The sequence below is a fragment of the Borostomias antarcticus genome (assembly GCF_949987555.1).
Source record: "Borostomias antarcticus genome assembly, chromosome: 3".
NCBI lineage: Eukaryota > Metazoa > Chordata > Actinopteri > Stomiiformes > Stomiidae > Borostomias > Borostomias antarcticus.
The window spans coordinates 31,090,406-31,106,494 of NC_140236.1; the positions used below are offsets into that span (position 1 = coordinate 31,090,406).

The 16,089-nt window shown below is 42.4% G+C and overlaps 1 protein-coding gene across 1 annotated transcript in view; it reads left to right on the top strand.

Annotated features, from left to right (window-relative positions):
• pex5la (peroxisomal biogenesis factor 5-like a) overlaps nucleotides 1–16,089 on the top strand; it is a gene marked incomplete at both ends in the record, with an annotated part of 111,254 nt that overhangs the window by 1,520 nt on the left and 93,645 nt on the right. The window lies entirely within an intron of this gene.

Here is a 16,089-nt window from a genome sequence, read left to right on the forward strand (position 1 = left end):
TTTTTTGTCCTACAGAAAGTTAAAATCGCTTGAGGTTCTTTCCATATTAACTTTTAATCACTCATAATTGACTTCTTACAGTGCATCCGGAAAGCACTCACACCCCTTCACTTTTTCCACCTTTTGTTATTTTACAGACTTTATTCCAGAATGGATTAAATGCATTTTTTCTCATCAATCTACACACAATACCCCATAGTGAGGGAAATGCTTTTTTGAAATTTTTGCAAATGTATTAAAAACAAAAACTGAAATATCACGTCCATACTGTAGGTATTCACACCCTTACTCATTACTTTGTTGAGGGTCATTACAGCCTCAAGTCTTCTTGGGTATGACGCTACAAGCTTGGAACACCTGTATTTGGGGTATTTCTCCCATTCTTCTCTGCAGATCCTCTCAAGCTCTGTCGGGTTAGATGGGGAGCGGCGCTGCACAGTTATTTTCAGGTCTCTCCAGAGATGTTCAGTCGGGTCCAAGTCTGGGCTCTGACTGGGCCACTCAAGAACATTCACAGACTTGTCCCAATGCCAGTCCTTCATTGTCTTGGCTGTGTGCTTAGGGTCATTGTCCTGTTGGAAGGTAAACCTTCACCCCAGTCTGAGGTCCTGAGCGCTGTGGAGCAGGTTTTCATCAATGATCTTGTGGTACTTTGCTTCATTCATTAGGGCTGGGGCGACGCATCGATGAAGTCGACGTCGTCGACGTCATCTACTACGTAAATATGTCGACTTGCAAAACGTGCCCACATGCTCTGAGTGGAGGGAATGGAAATGCTCAAACGTTTGGTTTGGTTGCTCGTTGCTAAGTGCAAACAGTATTTTGCAAGTAACGGAGGAAACACAAGCAATCTTTCAAACATTTAGCAAAAGCGCTTCAAATAGGCTACATGTGGAGAACTGCGCTGTTTTGGACTTTCTAGTAGATTTCTCGCTGTCACCCGGTATGAATGCCCGCAGTCAGAGGCGATAAGAGATGTTTGAATAAAATATTGAAACATTAATGACAATTTTTTATATTTATTTGGTGTAAATTAAGTGCTCTGTTAATCGAGCCATAAAAAAAAAAAGATAAAATAAAATAATTGTTAAATTTAGGGATGCACCGATGCATCGGCCGGATATCGGCATCGGCCGATGTTGGCCTTGTTGACTGCCATCGGCCCATCGGCAAATAAAATAACATTCACCGATGGTAGTGGCCGATGTTATGTCGCAACAATTACGGCTTTTTTTGTTGCAAAACGTAGCCTACCCAGCTGCAGATTCTGAGGAGATCCGTGACGTAACGCCGCAAACGCACATGTAGTTTGCTTTCAAATTAAAGTGAAATCAAAATCGGCGTTTTGGAACCAAACACTTAATTTCTTTGTTTCCCTGGCACAAAAGGGGGAATTAAAATAAAATAAAATAAACATCGGCCATCGGCCATCGGCCGGATTGTTATTTTAAACATCGGCATCGGCCCAGAATTTTGCAATCGGTGCATCCCTAGTTAAATTAGTTATTAGATTAATTGACTAATTGAAAAAATTATCGCTATGTTAATCATTAGAAAAATAGTAATTAGGTGCAGCTCTACCGTTCATCTTTCCCTTGATCCTGATTCCTGACTAGTCTCCCAGTTCCTGCTGCTAAAAAACATCCCCACAGCATAATGCTGTCACCACCATGCTTCACCGTAGGGATGGTATTGGCCAGGTGATGAGTGGTGCCTGGTTTCCAGCAGACGTGACGCTTGTCATTCAAGGCAAAGAGTTCAATCTTGGTTTCATCAGACCAAAGAATCTTGTTTCTCATGGCTTGAGATTCCTTTATGTGCCTTTTGGCAAACTCCAAGCAGGCTGACATGTTCCTTTTACTGAAGAGAGGCTTCCGTCATTAGTGGAGTGCTGCAGAGATGGTTGTTCTTCTAGAAGGTTCTCCCTTCTCCAATGCTGGAGGAATGCTGGAGTTCGGGTTCTTGGTCACCTCCCTGACCAAGGCCCTTCTCCCCTTATTCCTCAGTTTGGTCAGGCAGCCAGCTCTAGGAAGGGTCCTCTAAACTTCTACCATTTAAGAATGATGAAGGCCACTGTGTTCTTCGGGATCATGAATGCTGCAGCATTTTTTTGTACCCTTTCCCAGATGTCTCGGAGGTCTACGGACAATTTCCTGGACTTCATGACTTGGTTTCGTCTCTCACATGCACCGTCAACTGTGGGTTATTACTACTTTACATACAGTACAGTAGATAGGCGTGTGCCTTTCACTAATCTAATCACTGCCAAAGGTGCCTCAACAAAGTAATGAGTAAAGGGACTTATGTACACAAGATATTTCATTAGTAATTTATTTTTATATTTTTGCAAAAAAAACCTTTTTTCACTTTGTCATTATGGGGTGTTGTTTGTAGATTGATGAGGATTTTAAAAAAAAAATCAATTTTGGAATAAGCCATCAGAATTAATACAAGAGTACTACACCTCACAAATCAAAAAACCTTCATTCAGTTCACAGATTACTCACTGATGTTTTGAACACTCTGAAGAAGACACTGTGCTGTCGAAATGTCATGTGCTCCGAATAAACATAAAAAAAAAAGATGATCCGTGAGCTCCAGTATTGAGAGTATTAAATATTTAATGTTATATTATTCAAGCAGCAGTGTTTAATAAGAAAGCGAGAGAAGGGTTTATTTGCTATTACGTGGCTCGTGCCTCCTACTCTACCTGTGTAGAGATACTGTTTGTTTGCTTCTTTGGTGACTTGGGCAAACTTTATATACTGTAGTTACAGCAAACATTTTAAATTAATACTTTAAATTATGGCCCATTTCATAAGGCTGGGGCTTTTGGGGGTAAGGGGAGTCATCTCATCTCGTCATATCATATGAATGGAACTCTGTCAACACTGGTTGCAGCAGCCTACTGTATGTCAATAAGGATCTAATTTTGGTCACATCTGATTTGGGATTCTGACACATTCTGTGTCTGCCAGGGTACGACTGCAAGATAAATACTATTGGTTTGAGACAAAGCCAATTTGGAAAAGAATTAGAATAGTAGTACTAAACAGTCTAACTGTGCATTGTAGTTTCACAGTGTGTGCGTGTGTGTGTGGGTGTGTACGTTTGTGTGTGCAGGTGTGTGCCATTGCGTGTGTGTGTGTGTGTGTGTGTGTGTGCCTGTGTGAGTGAGGTGGGGGAGATACAGTACAATACTTCAAAGCAGATCAGCATTTTCTTCATAGTGGAATTTTGCATGTTACAAATGGCCATCATATTGTCATTCTAAACAGGTAACTCAACAATCCTGGCTATCTGGTACTTATCCCATTATATTCATGTATGCACATTTCCGCCGTGGACTGCTCTCAGATCATAATATAGAATGTGCTTTATGATGCTACATTTCCCAGTGTCATTTATGGGAGGTAATTTAGCAGCGCAGGTTCAGCCGTTGCAAACCGGATGTGTTATCTGTCCATGACGACTCTCCGGGTCGCTCCACTCTCCTGCGTTGCTTAAATCTCGACAGTGACGACTCGTTTCTCCTTGAAGCATGTTTCAATACATGTGGTTTGCTTCTCTGTTAGAGTTGGGGGGGGGGGGGTTGGGGACAACTGAAAGCCAACTGTTTCTTCTCTGTAGCTCATCTGTTGTTTTTGGTCAGATAGTCTTCAGGGCAGGATACTGTAGGAATGAGGGTACTGTCAGTGGTGGACGACGAGGATGTTGTGAACATGATTTGGATGTTGTGAACAAAATTACAGGGAATGACAATGTGAATGCCAAACCCAAGAAATATGAATGGACCTACTGCAGACATGCACTGAACCGTTCACTAGGCTACTTTCTCAACCAATTAATCTTGCTAGAAGCTTCATGCTTTTTTCCCCTTTTTATTTTGCTTGAGACATTATTCATGGTGAATTATAGGTCATGTGTGTTTTTTTGCTCTCTGCGCTCCGTGGCTGAGAATGGTTCTCTTGAGATACAGTGACGAGCAGTGCAGCGCCATGGGACTGGAGCCTGTCGTATCTTCCCAGCCCAGACGTTTACAGTATATGAATGAAAGTCAATGTCCTGGACTGGACGCATCAAGTGGGGCAACTGCTTTGGCTTATTATGAAGTATACTGTAGTGAGGATGCAGTTGGTCAGAGGATCAGTTACTGACCCCCACCCCCCCACCCCCATTCCTCTCTCCTCCTCCTCTCCCCATTTTCATTTTCTCATTAGTTTTCATTTTGCTCCCTCCCTCACCTGTGTACAGTTGTGTACATACAAACCATGCTGCTATTGAGCGCATTTCCATACACATAAATGTTTGTATTAAAGCTACATGAGATATCTCTGCACTTTGGCGGCCCTTCTGGTCGTGATAAAATCGTACTGATGGGGAAAAAAATATGATAACAAACGTGCGTGGAGCAGACTGGATTGGAAGATTGTAGTTACTTCACTGGACTTTCTGGAAGGATGGCTTCAATGCAGGTAAATACCAGTCTTTTTTCTTTTATGTGCATGTAGATACATTCACGGGGCGAAGTGTTTGTTGTCTTCCTGATATTGTGACACGCAAAATATGTCACTTCCGCTTCCACCACATGATTTCTCACCAGTGTAAATAAAATAAATTCACAGGGTCTCATGCAGTCTCATGTCATGAAAACTATTTTTGGGGTCTTGCTAAGGCAAATTCATAAACTAATAGCAAGTAAAGGTGAATATTGAACTATAAAAAAGTTATCTCATTGAGCTTTAAGGTTGTGGATTGTGGTGATAGGGCAGTCAATATTTGAATATTTTGCATGTTGGCAGGATATCGTTTGTTGGTTAGCTACCTCCTGTCCTTCTGGTTGGCAAGTGTAGCTACGGTTGGTAATCTGAAAGGCTGGCATGACCAGATCTGGTGTGATACCGTGTATCTGATTGCACCCCCCATCTAATCCTTTGTGTTTGTCCTAATAGGCAGATCAGCAAGGCTGCGTTCATACTCCATGCTATCTCCTTTCTACATCTGGTGAAGCATATCAGCCGTGTCCCGCAGGGGCGTTTTATCAACGGAGAACATGTGACGCAGTAGCTTTCTCTTTGTGTCTTGCTTTTCTTGTTAAATACCATTTCTACAGTATTTATTTTGAATGCGAATTGATCGAGATTTGAGATAAGGTTGACGACAAGTTCAAAAGCAATTCAATGGAATGCTTTTTCAGAGAAGCACAATCATGTAGTGACAAAGTTAGCTTGATGTTGCTGTGAAGTATTATAATTTTTGTATTAATTCTAGCAACACAGTGAACTGTTTGCACAATATTATTATATGAAATGCAGAAGCATAGACTGATTTTAAAAGTTTTTCAAGTTTACTTTGTCACTGCACACGAGTACAATTAAATTGAATGGCAATACTTAAAGTGCTTTTACACAAACATCTTTATACACATACAGTACAGTACTAACACATGACAAACAGTATAATACATATAAAGTTCAGTGCCAGATGTAAACAGTGTTCAGTGCAGAGTGTAAACAGTTCTACTATAGCAGTTACTGTCAGTGTACAGCATATTGGCTGTAGGGTAGAAGCTGTTTATACTGTACAGTAAGTCTATTTGTTTGTGATTTGATCAAGACAACCGTCTACCAGAGGGCAGCAAGTCAAACAGAGGATGTCCGGGGTGGGAGGAGATCCATCCATGAAGACAACAGCTTTAAATCTGATGCCCTGACACCATATGGATCCCTTCTAAAGCCTCACAGCTTACCCCATCTTGGCATTATGGGGGCATATATGTGATTTTACTGTATTTACTGTATATGTATTGCATTTCTTTTTAAAATATTAGACAGGCTTTAGGCATATGGAAGTGATATTTAATATTTTTTTGTAGGACACACGCACACACACACACACACACACACACACACACACACACACACACACACACACACACAGAATGGTGACAATACTATTCAATGCCATGTCTGAAATGTGGCAAACCACAGTATTGTCTGATTATGGTCTAGCAGCTACTGCTGCTAATCTCTTCCATCATTATGGAGCACATTTCCTTGGCAGCTGGCAGCACTGGTTTCTCCAATATTGTGCGGCTTACCTGCTTTTGCAATGCGTAATGCGACATACGATATGAAGCCTCAGTCGTGAGGCTTACCTGGCTTGAATTACCGGCTTTTGTCGTCATAACGACCTGAGTTTCCTTTTGAAAAAAGCAGGTAGTTTTGATGCTAGCTCGTTGTGCTTAGTTTCTAGATATCAGCAATGTTTTGCAGGATCATTAACCAGCACTTCTTTGAAAATGACACATTACGGTTGTTGGCTATTGCTAAATCCTGTCCATGTGAATCTCAGTATGGCATGCCTAACTAGAAAGGTGGGGAGGCTACATTTATTTAATTTCAAGCCTGCAATGTCCTCAAATTTAACACACATCTCTCATTATTATTTTTAGATGTTTGTTCTTTAAAAACAAATCACATTTCATTCAAAAACATAAAACCAATTTTGAGTTTCTCTAGCCTCGTGAGCAAACAAACCATCTGGTGTGTCAGGTTACGCCATGTTCAGAATGGATGCGAGAGCACCTCCTCTGCACTCTTATTCAGACACTTTCACTTGTGGTTCGTGAAAAAAATTGACCAGACGCCGATTCTCATTGGTTAACACAGGCGCTGAAAGGACTTTTTCGGTGCTTTGCAGCGCTTCATTGCGCTTTCGCGGAGCAATCACGTCCAGTCTCAACCCGGCGTTAAGATTTCTGTACACCTCCCCTGTTGTTGTAGTCGTTGTTTTGTTTACATTTAATCTTGCCAGTATATTCCCTTGTAATTTGGTCTGTCTACTGCCCTCTCTGGTTAGGAAGAGTTTCCCCCAGGCAGTAGCTTTCTCCAAATGCACTCTCTTCCTCGCCATGAGTACGTCATTGGATTTCCTATTTCGCCCTTTAAAACTATAGCAGATTATGGACATGATGAATATTATACAGACCATACTGTGGGACTGACACAGGAATGTTGGTCTTCACACTTTACACCTGATAAAGATATTCAGGCCTCCAGGCCCGAGACAGGGACATCCTGCTCTCCCCTACCCGGGGCGGCTGTAGCTCAGTTGGTAGAGTGGGTCGTTCAATGATCGAAGGGTCAGTGGTTCGAATCCCAGCTCCAACTGTCCACATGTCGAAGTGTCCTTGAGCAAGACAACTGACCCCAAATTGCTCCCAATGAGCAGGTTAGCACCTTGCATGGCAGCTACCGCCATTGGTGTGTGAATGTGTGTGTGAATGGGTGAATGAGAGGCCACTGTAAAGCGCTTTGAGTGCCGTTAAGGTGGAAAAGCGCTATATAAGTGCAGTCCATTTACCATTTCCCCAGTGACTAATCAGTGGGAGGTCACGCAGGGGGAAACATGGTTCATTTGGACTGGTTCCTTTCAAACCCACAGTAAACCTGACAGAACCCTCTGTAGTCAAAGGATATGGTCCCTGGAAATGGGATTTTTGGAACCCATTTAGTCTTTTTTATTTATTTATTTATTTAACCTTTATTTAACCAGGTAAAGAAGCTTGAGATCAAATAACTTTTTCGAGCAACACCTGACCAAAATGGCAGCATAAAAAACAACAAGAAACTAAAACAAAGACAGACCAATATAGAACACAGTTGGCCAGAAGACAGAGAACACAGACAAAAGAAGGGAGAGAGATAAAATAGAGCATGCAGTAGCCAAAGTGTGTGTGTGTGTGTGTGTGTGTGTGTGTGTGTGTGGGGGGGGGGGGGGGTTAAAGGGGATGCTGTAGAAGGAAGGTCAAGTTAAATTAGCATTATACACATGCACACATGCATTACTACATGGTGTACAATGACCAATAAACATTATGTAGTAAAGCATTTGCATACTCCCAAATCAGTCATTAAAAAGTCTGTGAGTTGAGCTTTAAACGTATGCAGTGTTACAAGAGTCTTCAGAGATTTTTGAAGTCCATATCAGGTTGAGGGAGCAGAGAATATGAAAGCCCTCTTCCCAAACTCAGTTTGTGTTCTGGGGACTGAGGCAGTTACTGTAGGTAGTCCTGAGAACTCAAGCTATAAGATGGGGACGATATGGGGGTCAGATATGTACAGAGATATAAAGGTAACAGACCAATTAATTAATAAATAAATAAATAAATAATAGATGAAGGTGTATCAATGGAAAAGCCTACTGTACTAGCAGACAAGGACAGCCAACCTATCTTCTCATATAACGTACAATGGTGAGTAAGTGATCTACAGCCAGTAAAGAACCTTATGGCACCATGATAAGTAGCATCCAGCATGAGTAAAGAAGTAGAACAGGCATTCATGTACAATACATCACCATAATCAAGCACTGGCAAAAAAGTAGCACCGACGAAAAGAGAAAGAATGTCATGTTTGAATGTTTCTCCTCACAATGGTCCTCCTCACAATCTTACTCTGCCCAATGGTCCTCCTCACAATGGCACTCTTCACAATGGCAAAAAAGTAGCTGTGATAAAAAGAGAAAAAATGTCATGAAAGATTTTTTCTCTCCTCACAATGGTCCTCCTCCCATCCCCCGAGCAACCAGCATTCCTCTCTCCCAGCAGATTCGCACAGTGAAACGAAAGAGGATTGACATTCTTTCTCTTTTTGGTCATTAATACAGGTACATTTCAGAAAATTTGAATATTGTGAAAAAGTCCATTATTTTTTGTCATTTAATTCAAACAGTGAAACTTTCATGTATGATCCATTACAAAAAGCGATATATTTCAAGCCTCTTTGTTTTAATCTTTATGATTGTACATTATGTTCATTATGTTCATTTATACTGTATATTCATTTATACACTCAATACTTGGTGGGTGCTCCTTTTGCACAAATTACTGCATCAACATGGTGTGTGGCATGGAGGCAATCAGCCTTGAAATAGTTCACTACATGTGTAATGAATCTATAATATATGAAAGTTTAACTTTTTGAATTAAATTAGGAAAATAATTAACTTTCCACAATATTCTCATTTTCTGAGATGCACCTGTAAAGTTCAATTACTTTATCCCAACTATGTGATGCAACCACCATGAGAATAAGACCACAGATGTATTGGAAATGGGTGATTTCATGGACCAATATGCCAAGAACGTATTACATAGCATTGTGCATTATACTTCTGGTTCCTCAAGTAAAGTGTTCCTGTCATTTGTTAAACTGACGTGGTCAGCCCTAAGCTAAGTTTTCTTGTGGCAGGCTGGATACATTCTCCAGACAGACGCTGAACCCTCTTCATTTAACAAATTGTGGTCTTGATTAAGCGATTTAATTGCTTTGCCTATTTCAGGAGGTAGGATAATTAGTTCAATCAGGTGGTTTCAGGCTGGAACAAAAGCCCACCGCCAGTGCTGCTCTCCTGGGTAGCTGATGTCTCCCTAACCCCTGTCTGGCAGGTAAGCCCTTTAGAGGGATTGGCGTAGCTCACTCGTGTGCTGGAAAGTCAACTTGAGCAAGAATAAGGAGGATTCTTTTAGCATTCATCAGCACCATGCAGATTTGAGGAGAAAAGGAATTGTGTGCTGGCATGGATACTGTACCATGTAGCCTACTGTACATTTTGGGTCACTCAACTGTTATCTTCCTCCCAGAGAAAGACAGACTCCTGGGTTCCGCAGATGTGAATGTTGTGAGGAAAGGAGAAAAAGGGACAATATTGTGTATGTGTGTGCATGTATGTTTGTGTGCATCCGTGTGTGTATTTATGTTTTCCTGTATGTATGCACGCACGTGTGTGTGTGTGTGTGTGTGGAGTTCTACGGTACAGGAAGCAGCGCTGGTGCTCCCCTCATGGAGTCTCTGTGTGACAGAGAAAGAAAGGCATCACATGTCTGTCCCTGAAAAGGGCACTTGTACACCCAGACGCAGGCTGTCTGCCAGACTCCGGCACCGCCAGGGGACTTCTTCACCTGCCAGTAGTATCCAGACCTGCCTCTTCATACTTTTGAGCTGCTATTAGCCAGGTTGCTTGTTCAGGTCCGTGACAAGTGTTTTAAGTTGTAATAATGTGTAAATGCGGAGCTTGGAAATGTATAGGGTGCTGCTGACCATATCATATCATATTAGTCGGTTGAGGAGTTTGGCATTCTTGCGGAGTGAGAGCCATCCATGTGTTTGTCAGTTACTCTTGCTTCTTGAAGGGAAAAGGTTCCTTTGCCTTTGTTTTGTACGCTGCACACCTCTCCAAAGATTACATTAGCGTAATGGGTGTGGAGGGGAAGTCTTTGCACAAGCTTGATGGACCTGCCTACCTCTTATTGAGCAGAAATCAATGATCAGTCATATGGGATAGAGATGGTCATTGGTAAACCAACACGCTACAGCATTCTGCTGCTATTCCTCTGTTTGTTTGACGGGTACATTGCAGCAAGACAGACAGTCTCATAAGTGTACTTGAATCAACGCTCCCATCAGTAAAGTTCACAACTCTGTCCAGGGGTATAATTTTGCAGCACTCCAGATGCTTGAGATTGAAACGGAATCATTATTCATGACCACTGTGATAGAACATTTTATTACATTCCCTGACCAGAGAAACCATTGTCCCGGATGTTGAGAATGACGAAAGTGACACAGGGTATTAGTTTGACAAATTGCTGAAGCATTTTAGGGTACTGTTTGTTTTGTCCTTGTCCTGGACTTTGGAATCTGAGTTGGTATCAGGACCCAGGAGACAGCTATTTAGTTTCAGGCTTAATTCTTCAGGGCACAAATACAATATATTTCCATACAATAACTGTATTTATTGTCCAATTGAGATTATTGATTTTGAAAATGTGGAGTGCACCACACAAACAAGCATGCTGATACAGTAGCTACGCAAGGGCTTTTTGCATGGTTGCCTGGCAGATAATTAAGCAGAAAAGAGCATCCCAGAGAACATGCAGTCCAGATCAAGAAGTTATCAGTATTATGTGAGTACCGGTATCTCAGTCCCATACATGACCAGTCAAACAGCCTAGGGGTTATAGACTGCAAGCTTTAAGCTACAGTATGACCTTATGTTCCATCCAGTGTGTAATGATTTTAATGCAGTCAGAACTGATGTAGCCTACAGTTTAAAGGAAAATTCCACCCTAGAACAACATTAGGCTCAACAACTAGACACCCACAAAACAATAAAGAAAATTGTGGTTTCCTTGACTCTAGTTGCTCCATGTAAACAAAACATGTTCACGAAGTTTGCACTTCCGGGGATTTGCCGCGTCGAAACGTGTCGACAAATCCCCGGACGCCAAATAAGGACTACAACAACAACAACAACAAAAGCATCTAGGTGGATGGGGACTTGATTGCACCATGCTAACCCATTAGCTACCCTATGAAGTTAGTTCAACAAATCAAAAAATATGCGATCGCACACACTCACACAAAAGATGACTTTTTGCAGTGTTCCTGCAACCGATGGAAACTCACTCCCGCCGGTGCAGGTAAATCCTTGATTCCACAAATTGCACAGTATTTTGGCATTGTCAGTGTTTTTTTAAATAGCAAATATAGCTATATACAGGGTCTCACAAATGCTTTGAGTGACAAATGTTCGCTCGAGAGATAATAATGGCTACCGCTGCTGAATTCCGACTCCGTTCGCCTCCTCGCGATAGCTCAGTTTTGCGCAATGCTGGTCAATTGAGTCTTTCAAAATAACAGCCTCTGTAACCACCACATTGAGTTTATTGAACTTGATATGCTACTGTGTTCTTCAATATTGCATTTCACAATGAATACATTAACTTATTTTCTCGCCTCAGGATTCGACACAACACCACTATAGATGGTTCTTCTCACCACCAGCAGTCATAAACCCCTGCATACAGTAGTTACAGTACGTAACGTATACATAAGCTAGTGCATAGTGACGTTATATGCTGGTTTGTTTGGCCTGTGTAGAGTCCCCTCGGTCCCCTGAGCCTCAAAACACATCTCATTCCCCAGGAAGTAGGGCAGACCCCCGTATCTCTCTCCCTGGGGGAGAGGGGGGTTAGAACGCTAGCCCATCCATCTCTCTCCCTGGTGGAGAGGGGGGTTAGAACGCTAGCCCATCCATCTCTCATTCCCCCATTCATAAAAGTCATCCTCAGACAGATAATTAATTTGCCCCAGAAGCTAGTTCCTCGCCGGAGGAGTAAGGGGAACAAGTGTCTTGTCGTCGTTGGAGACTAATTTCCCCCAGAATATAGGTTAGTGCTGAGGAGAGCTGTTTTCCTGCGGTGTCGGATACAGGGAGAAATGGGGATTTTGTTGAGACAGGATAAAAGAATAGAGAGGGAATGGAGAGGAACAATGAAGCCTCTTTATTTTGCAGTTGGCAGGTACAGTAGCTGGGCTGCTGTACAGTAGGTATTTTATTGATCCCCAGGGGGAAATTGCACTGTTGCCGCAGCAGTATAAAATAACTGAGAAGCGCATTGGAGACTAAATACAAATTTACAATAGATACACAATATACAAGAAATTCAAATATACAAGAGTGCAGCAAAGGATAAACAAGTGTACAACAGTAGATAAATTCCATGACCAGACTGTGCAAACATGCCTAAGGTGTGCAAGTATAAATCAAGTAAGTAGTGTAGTATGTCATGTTGGTAAATGTACATGTCCTGTCCAAAAGAGCCCTCCGAGCTGACAGTCCTCTACTTGGGTCCATAGTCTGACCCATATTTCCCTCCATCAGCTGTAGAGCTCATGTTACATTGCTCAGATATTCATTTGAATGCCTTGAATAAAATATTTTCATCTTTTGTATGTATCACAGTCTTCACAGACTCTCTTCTCTTCACTCCTTTGACCCGTTTTGTTCAAGCCTCAGTTTGCAAATGTCTCTCTCCAAAGGCCAGATGATCTTGGTAAATAAACAACAACAAAGGAACTGCAAAATATCTCACTGAGGGAAGAGGGTGGGATTACATCAGTTCATATTGCCTGTTCACCAAGCATGTGTGTCAAATGAGGCTTTGTATGGAACTCTATCGCAAATGGAGTATGGGATAAATTGTACCTTCCAGCTGAATTGAGCGAGCATGAAAGAAGGCTCAATCTGTTCCCCGTAGTGAGACTATTTAAAGGACATTCCACAGCTCAGAGATGGTCGTTTCAGAAATGAAAAATACAGGGTTTGAGGGGGAAACCTTGAAAGGATTCTTTTTCAATTTCGCGGCGCCCCTATGAGAATTAATTAAGTTGTCCTAGTGCTCTGTTCCTCTACTGTCCAACCACAATCACTGCTACAGTACTTCCAGATAATGGTGTTCCTGTGTTGCGTCCAGCCTGGCGAGGCTGGTGGGAGAGAGGAGCTGAAGTGCACCTCTATAAATACCAGAGCCGCTAATGATTTCTTTTGCTGCTATTTAGGGCTGGGCAGGGAACAGGAGCGAGGGCAGACAGGCGCGGTACTGTGCATACCTGTGCAGAGGGGCCATATTCAGAGTTCAAGGGTATCAGCTGAGAGGACCAATGGGAGGAGGCTCTAAACCCCAGTAAGCAGAGCATTGTCCCAACCACAGCTTCCCCCTGAACACTCCCCTCAGCCCCCATCTGTGTGTGTGTGTGTGTGTGTGTGTGTTTGCGTGTGTTAGAGAGAGTGAGAGAAAGATGGATAGAGAGGACTATATCAGGATGAGTTGTTGCCCATTTGATTAATATTCATCTTGACAGGGGGCGTGGGTATCTTGGGGGGGGGGGGGGGGTGAAGGTAGGGTGCAGCAGAAGAGGTCAAGTCCCCTGGCTCCTCCCCCCTTCTTGTGTTGAATGAAAGATGGAGCCTTGACAACCTTGGTCACGCTGTCCATACAGAAGGATAGAGAGAGAATGAGAGAGAGAGGGAAAAAGAGAGAGAGAAAGAGAGATAGAATGTGAATGGAAGGAGAGAGATGGAATGGCTAGGGAGACATTTTAACTAGCTAACTAAACTAACTAACTGACTTACTAGTTAACTAACAAACAGACTAACTAACTACCTAACTATAGGCCAAAGGCTTTGGTGAACAGATGGGTTTTGAGGGCCAATACTGTAGATAGTGTGATTTCTAGAGCCCTGGGCACTTTAATAGAGTGATTTCTGCAGGCCTGGGCAAAACGCTACAAATATGTTTTCCGGGGCATTTCCTGAATTCATCCTGTTCTCCCCCATCACTGTCCGTCACTGAAGATCAGGAAACAGAACAACTGTCTGGTGTCTGGCAGCCAGTGATGCCAGCCTGTCTCTGGTTATGTGCCTCCTCTTTGAGTCCTCACATGCTCCTCGACCCCCCCGGTAACTGGGCTGATACAGTGGTGTGGAGGTACAGCAGCTGTCAACCTTCTAGCTGGGATGAAGTGCTGGTCCCCTTGGTTGAGAACGACTGCTGAAGTGAGAGGATGAGTGATAGTGGATGACATGTTGGCTGATGATTAAAATGTCCAGCCTACAGACTTGCTCAAGGTTCTTTAAAGTGTCTGTTTTCAGCTTTTGATGACCATGGCTTGTGTATATTGCCAAGTGTCATTTGGCAGGATTTTATAAGCGAATGAGCTGTTCATGGATTTTCACAGTGGTTGTATGCGAAGCAGATGTTGCAGTATCAGTAAAGATTGGAATGCAGGCTGTGTGTGTGTGTGTCTGTGTATTTGGGCCTGTTAAATCCTATTAGCTGACACAGTTACAACTATTTATGCTTGCAGTGACAACAAAGAGAAAGCTGCATGCACACATTCCAATTTTTATTTCACCCAGATTTTATTTTCGATTTAATTTTCCGTATTAAAAAGGGAGGCTTCCGCTGATCCCAAAATTGAAGATACAGACCTTGGACAAACATTTATTTAGCCTTTACTTAAAAAAAAAAAAGTTCCCCATATCTGGACTGCAGACTTAAATGGTGTGTGTGTGTGTGTGTGTGTGTTCAGTGTTGGGAGTTACAAAACTGTAAGAGTTACTCTTCCAAATTATTAAGGCAGTTACAGCTACTTAATTTTAAATGGGCTTAACTAGCTACTTTGGTGTTGTGAAATGGATGACCGCGACAACCGCAGACAGATTCCCTTTTCCAACGTCACCCGAGCTTAAGGTAGCACCGTGATTTACTCAATCACTAGCCTGCACAGAAGAGTAGTCCATGTGCAGGTGTGAGAACTTTCTACATATAAGAATAGTAATTATAATCTTTACAAGAACCTAGGAAAACAACATGTTTCTACAAAGCTAATGTAAAGACCCCAGTGCTAGCGTCGCTGACCAAGGACAAGGAGGCACTCCAATGCAAAACAAGCAGGTAACGCAACATTTAGTTTCTCTGGTAATTAGTTACTGCTTATATGCAGTAATTTGTAAGTAACGCAATTACTTTTGAAAGCAGTAACTAGTAACGATAACAAGCTACTAATTTTCCCGAAACTTACCCAACACTGGTGTGTATGTGTGTGGTACTGGACCTGACAGTGTAAGACCCATGTGCCCTTATCCGCGACCACTAGGGATACGGCTGTGGCTCAGTGGCAGAGCGGGTCGTCCAATGATCGTAGGGTCGGCGGTACAAATCCCGCCTCCTCCTGTCCATATGTCGGAAGTTTCCTTGGGCAAGACACTGAACCCCAATTTGCTCCCATGAGCAGGCTAGCACCTTGCATGGCATCTGCCGCCATTGGTGTGTGAATGTGTGTGTGAATGGGTGAAAGAGAGGCCATTTTAAAGCGCTTTGGATAAAGGCGCTATATAAGTGCAGTCCATTTACCACTAGGCCACACACTAGCGCCAACTCCCAGGATGCCAACTCCCAACAGCTGCTCTCACAGATTTAGGAACGTCTTACAACTTTTTGTCAAGGGGAGTACATTTTTTGACAAGCACTGTACCTGTAATTTGAGCATTCATACATTTTTGGCATGCATAGATGATGTATTGTTGATAGTTATCTGTCAATTTCTAATCATGCTCTGCTTATTTTAGAAGAATATATGATTGTAATAACGCTAACCCTCACCAATGAAAATGCCTTAAGGTGAGTCCAATAGGATCATATTCAAATACATGGACTTCAGGTGTACAGTATGATTGGTG